Source organism: Ictidomys tridecemlineatus, chromosome 2 (assembly GCF_052094955.1).
Source record: "Ictidomys tridecemlineatus isolate mIctTri1 chromosome 2, mIctTri1.hap1, whole genome shotgun sequence".
Classification (NCBI taxonomy): Eukaryota; Metazoa; Chordata; class Mammalia; order Rodentia; family Sciuridae; genus Ictidomys; species Ictidomys tridecemlineatus.
The window spans coordinates 192,870,894-192,877,557 of NC_135478.1; the positions used below are offsets into that span (position 1 = coordinate 192,870,894).

Here is a 6,664-nt window from a genome sequence, read left to right on the forward strand (position 1 = left end):
TTATTAACAGTTTGTCACTTCATCAAAAATAGCAGGTTCGCCTCTATGCAAAGAAGTAGTTCATATTTTTCTTTCGACCTAAGTTGTGAGTCTTTTTTCCCAATGCCTGAAAATAATGTAGTAAAATGTGAATTATCAACAAGATGACAATATTAGAACTTTATCTTAAGACATTTTAGTATGAAAGTGTAAAAATGCAGATTACCAAGACACCAGACTTTCATTCCATGGGCCATGGAGATGAGAGGGAGCAGGGAGTTGGAGTGCGATGTTAAACTTGATTGACTAGTGTATATTCTATTTTGCTTACTGGTGCTAGAATTCTTCCTAATTCTAGACACCTGATCACCCTCTTCTTAGAGACTTTTCCTTAAAAAAAAGTGTAATTGTCAATTATTTTTCTGCCTGTTTGAAATATAAACCTTTTAAAAAGCTTCTTGACAGCTGAACAATCCAGGAATATCTTTCGAAAGAACCTGGAGCCATCATTTAGAAATATACGCATAAAGGAAGTTAGGGTTCTGTCTCCTAGCTTCATGGAAGGGTAGGAACTAACAGCAGTAGGCCCTTGCTTCAAATTTTAAAATTGCTCCTCCCATTCCAAGATAGGGGAAAATTTACTTTTTCTTTGCATAAAGCCAATTAGTAAACATAAATGGCCTATGAACCCACCTTCCCATCCCATCTTTTAAAAACTCTTAAGCTCTTTGTTCCTAAGGAGTTGAGCTAAGATTGAGCGTGAGCTCTCTCATTCCTATTGAATAACTTTGAATACAGTCTCCCTTGACCATTTAATTTAAACTAGTGCATTTTTTACATTATACAGTTGTAATGTTTTGTTTCCAAACACTATTCTTTATCTTCTTCCAATAAGATCACAAAGTATCTTCTAAAAGATAGCTATTATTAAATGACCTCTTTAAGAATATTTACTTATAACCATACATTCCTTAAAATTAGATCATAGTCCTTTCATCTTTCCTAATGTTGTTCCTGATTTGGTAATTCTTTAGTCATCTTGTAACTGTTGGTAATTTTTCCTTCATTCTCTATCTATGCATCTTTCTTTGGTTAATGTCAAATATGCTTCAACTTTCAATTATAGGTTAACTATTCATTATATGAAATGCTTGGAACCTAAAATGTTTTAAATTTAGAATTTTTTTCAGATTTTGAAATATTTGCATACACAGAATGAGACAATGTTGGGCATGGGACTCAAGTCTAACATATTTGTTTTATCTGCACCTTATATTCATGTATACAGTACTTTTATTGCAACTATTTGTTTTCTTACTGTAATTTATTATGAGATCAGGTGTGGAATTTTCACCTTTTAGCATCCTATTGATGCTCAGAATGTTTTAGATTTTGGAACATTTCAGATTCTTGGATTAGGGATGCTAAATTGTATGTGCTTATTCCTTTAAAATATTATTTGTCAGGTCATAATCCTCTTGAGATGATAGAATGCCTTTTCAGTTGCTTTCTTGAATCGGCAACTTGATGCTTCTAGGACATCTTGGAACCTTAAATTATCTTGAACAGCACCTTGTAATTGTAACTCTTTGGATATTCCTTTACAGGACAAGTGTACAACTTTTCACAGAGATGACCGAGTTAATAACCTGGGTATCAATTCACATCATTCATTTACTTATTAAGTACAAAGGTCCCTAGTAAGTTTTATCATGTCAAAGAACATGAATAGTATTTACATAATCTCATAGGGTTTTAACAGACCTTATATCTTCTTTCTAATGATGGTCAGGGAGTGAGATGGAGTCATGCGAGTACCGCTTGAAAAACCTAGCCCACAGAGGGTGAAGATAATAACTTTCTTACTGGAATTTAAGGTTCCTACCACTTGCTACTCAACTAAGCGCTTGGAAATAAGAATATGATAGGAGGAAACAGGCTTATTCAAATCAGGCCCTGAAGAAGATAGAGGAGCCTTTACACCTCAAATCTCTTATTTTAGGATGGAGTCAGGGTACAAAGAGTATATAGTGTGTGTGTACAAATATATGATTGAAAAGGGGTTATGGTGATACAATGGGCAGGGGTTCTAGTCAAGTAGGGGTCTTCCTCTCCAAAGCTTCTGTTCTTCTCTCCTTCCTCACACAGAGAAGCTGGGCAGACTATCTTCTTGAACCAACATCTGCATTTTCCTTTCAGAGAGACACTGTTTCTTTTCTGCAAGTCTGTTCAGCTGACTTGAGAAAAGGAGGCAGCATTACAGAGGCCTCTTTAGGAAATCATGTGTCCTTACTGTTAAAGATGTCTTTCCAGAGAGTTGCTCTGTTACAACTTGGTTTTTCTGGTTTTATTCTGGTTATTGTTATTGTTCTTTGCACTGCTGTGGATGGAACTCGGGGCCTTGAGTATGCTAAGCAAGTGCTCTACCACTGGGCTACATCCCCTGCCCAATGACTTCGTATTGATTAGTTGGTTTTTGATTTATTAAAAGGCAATCTCAAAATATGATGATTAGTCTATAACAGCATCATATTAATGGGTATATGCTCTATAGCAGGGCCAAAATGCAAGATAGGATATTATATAATCATTTAAAATGTGATCACTTAAAAAATTTAAAAAAAACATTAATCTCCACTGTTATATAAAAAGAGGCAGGAGCCACATTTGGTTTGCAAGATATAGTTTGCAAACCCATATTACAAATCAGAGCATTAAATTCATAGTGTAATAAGACTAAATTTTTTGTAATAATTCTCAACTCATATGTCACGTAATGCTAATCATAGTGTATATACATGTGTGCTTTCTGTGTTTGGATTTTTTCTTTGGACACAGTAATTTTAATTTCTAGATTTTAATTTTTATTCTTAGTGTTATAATTTCTTGGTAGATGAAGTTTCTAAAGGATTATGTAATTATGTAATTGCATTTTTACTGTGTTGCATGTGAGCAACTGATCATCAGATGGAAATGAGATGAATTATATTTATTTCTTGTCATGAAGAGAGAATGTTGTGTTAATTGGTGGATACTCCAAAAAATGGCCATATTTGAACTTACCACTTGATCGCCTTATTTATGACATAAAAGTCTTTCAGGAGATAAAAGGGAATTAAAGCAACTTTAGTCAGTACTAAAAGCACTGACTCTGCACTTGGGCCTGCAGATTCTCACTGTGTAACTAAGAGCAGGATAAAACCTGGCATCTCTGCCTTCATTTTGTATGTCTCCTTTATTACCTTATAGTTTATGCTGGGTCACTTCTCAGATCTGCACATAGGAATGTTAATTATTTAAAGAATGTGAAACAAAGCTTATTAGCTCTAAATTAACCTAATCTGCTTTGTCCCCCTTCAGGATTGAGGACAACAATTTGAGAGTAATTCAGGTATTTTTAAGATTTGTAGGGACATTAAACTACCAGCTTTTTAAAATGGATGTTCCAGACTCCTGGAGAGGTGCCTGTATGTTTCTGAGCATTGCCCTAAACCTATAGTGATCTTGAATTGCAGGAACAGCAAAGCCTGGCAGACAAATCACCCCATAATGAGATCATCCTCTTACATGGGATCATTTCCCCCATGACTAGAACTGAGGCTGCTCTGAAAGCAGGAGCAATCATCTCATGGGATCCAGATCGCCCTCATAAACAATAAGGACTTCTCTGGAGCCACCTCTCAGAACCAGATGAGATATGAGCAATAGGACCATAATCTGACCAAGATGACCTACCTGCATGGCTAGCTGTGTAAAACCATGAAAGTCCCCAACTCTTGCCTTCGTTACCCTTTTCTATAAAATCTCAAAGTTTAGTCCCTTAAGAACAGATCTTTGCTCACTGTACCCTTATATCTGTTCTTCCCAGCATGCCATGATGATTAAAGTTCTTTTCCTGCCCTTCATCACTGCTCATCTCTATGATTGGCATATTGGGATGAGTGACTGTCTGTACCTGGTCTTTTGGAATCCCACACAGCTGGGGATCTCTCCCAAGGACTCTGGGAACAAGGAGAGGTACTTAAAAGTTCTCTGTTGCTGTCTCCCCAGTTATAAGACATGTAGACTTCATTTTCTTGAGTTAATGAAGCTCCATAATAAGGATACCTTAGCAATGCAGGAGAAATATTCTCAGCAGTAGTACAATCAAGATTTAGGAAGACCTGGAACTTTGTTCGTGCTTGTTGAATCAGTAATTCATATTGTCTATTAAAAGCTCTGTTGGAACTGGATGTGGTGGCACACACCTATAATCCCCGTGGCTCAGGAGACTGAGACAGGAGATTCACAAATTCAAAGCCAGCTTCAGCAAAAGGGAGGTGCTAAGCAACTCAGTGAGACACTGTCTCTAAATAAAATTCAGAAAAGGGCTGGGGATATAGCTCAGTGGTTGAACGCCCTTCAGTTCAATCCCTGGTACCCCACCAAATAAACCAAAAAATTTCTGCCCTGTTGGCTCTGCCCTGATTCAGCTCCTTCCTGCCCTCTTTCCCACTTGTCTTAACTGCTTTCTTCCCAATTTGCTCCCTGTCTCTATTCTCTGATCCGTGTTGGGACTTTCATACCTCAGATTTACTTACTGTATTCTTACAGGATGTGTGCTTGGTGGTGGATTGTTTTAATTGCTAATCTTGGTAGCTCATATAGAGTATACTAATCAAGAAGGTAGCCCTTCTTCCTAGCTGGTAAGGAATTGTGATCTGGTTTGAGTATTTGACCTGTTCTCTTCTACAGACCATTTGTGCTGGCTTGACTCCTCTGCCCCCTGCCTCAAGTTCATGTCACAGGGATAATGTGTCAATTTTGTAAAAAGTTTTAAGGGAGGCACATTTTACACATTATCATGCAAACCCAAGTACCACACTTAGGAATCACAAAAGGATCAACTTTTGTCTTTTAAAGACAGTCAAACATCCATTTTATAAGCTAAAATGCTTATTTATACAAAAGGATAGTTGTTAAACTAAAAGGACATGTTATGATTTGAATATTGTTCCCTCCCACCAATGGAGAATTAGGTCTGAATCACAATTATAGATTCCTCTAAATTTCTTCTGTTTTAATTTCATGTTTTTTTTTTTAAACTATTGGGTTGTTTCATGACTGGCATTTATTCAGAAAGGAAACAGAGGCTAGGTCCATGATTCCTGACTCTATGAATTCAACAAGTTTATTTAGATCCATTTCACTATTTTGGATGGCCACTCAGAATGACTTTTGGCCACTTTGTAGGTCAACCCAATTATATTGCAGAGCTAGTCCAATAATCATTTGTAGATAAGAGGAAAATGACTGGACTCAAGCACCAGTGACAGATCAGACTGACCTGCCCTTACTATAACACTGTTGATCCTATTGGAACAGGAAATTGAATTCTCTAACATTATTTAAATAGCTGAAGAACCTCAATTGCTGCATATTCATAAATTTATAGGTGACAAGCAGAGAAAAAGAATTATAAGGTTAAGTCAATTTAAGATTAAGTTAATTTTTAAATTTACGGCTAAAAATTTACAATTTAGAGTTATCAGTTGTATTCTATCCTGACTCTCCATTCGTATACTGCTGTCCTCATCCCTAATACCTCAGAATGTGTGACCTTATTTGAAGATAGGAACTTTATAGATGAAATAAAGTTAAAATAAGTTCTTTAGGATAGGCTCTAATCCAATATGACTGGTGTCCTTACATAAAAAGAAGAAATTTGAACACAGAGATATGCATAAAGGGAAAACTCTGTGAAGAGTCGTAGAGAAAAGACCCAGGTAGGGAGGCCTGGAGCTCCTCATCCCACACTGTCCTAAGAAGGAACCAACCCTGTGAACACTTTCATTTTGGCGTCCTAGGGTACTTGTTACAGCAGCCCTAGCAAACTAATACACAAAATATCCCTGATTTTACAATTATTGGCATCTACTAAATTGTTTTAAAAGTTGAAACTATAATATATCTCTATGCTTCCCCCTTTGGAATCAGAATTGCAATCTATTTCTTTTGAAGCAAGTTTAGTGTCAAATACAAAGGGCCGGGTTCAGTTCTCACTCTAGGCATTCAAAATTATAACTGAACTTTGGGGATATCAGTGTTGTTTAGGATTTTTTTTCAACCACCTTTGCTTAATTATAAACCTTACTAGTGGTGACTAATCTTTCCTGCATGCCTCAAATTCAATTTATCCAAAAGGACAAGTAAGTGGTTGAAAAAATCAGCAGAGTAGAGGAAATTTGTACTTGTTAAAATTTAATACCTATTATTCTTTACCAAACCATCTAAATTTCCTGATGCCAGTCTCACTCATTGAGTATTTGGTCAGAAGAGCATATCATGACCAATCACTCTGTGTAATTACTTACCACTGATTATGAATATAGCAGGTAATCAGACTTTCATAGACCACTTCTCAGTAGAATTCAATTCACTATAAAGATAGCTAAGATTTGGCCAAATGAGGCTTTCCCGAAAATTTATAATCTTTATAATTGAGTTATTAAAGAGATAAATGAAACTCAAATATTTTTGATTTTTCAAGTCTTCTGACAACTTTATTCAACATCAAAAATTTGATTTTTGAATGAAGAAATAATCAGGATGGTTATAGGCATAACAACATACTTTAAAAATGTGATATATCATTTATAGTATCATTCTATGTTTTATTTAAGTTCCAAATTGTTTAACAACAAAG

General features: G+C 35.8%; 1 non-coding gene across 1 annotated transcript; it reads right to left on the reverse strand.

The window, feature by feature from the left end:
• Positions 1–4,758: 4,758 nt before the first annotated feature.
• On the reverse strand, positions 4,759–4,862 carry LOC120892137 (small nucleolar RNA U13). The gene has a single exon (XR_005736793.2). It is a non-coding gene; the product is annotated as a small nucleolar RNA U13 (small nucleolar RNA).
• Positions 4,863–6,664: the final 1,802 nt, after the last annotated feature.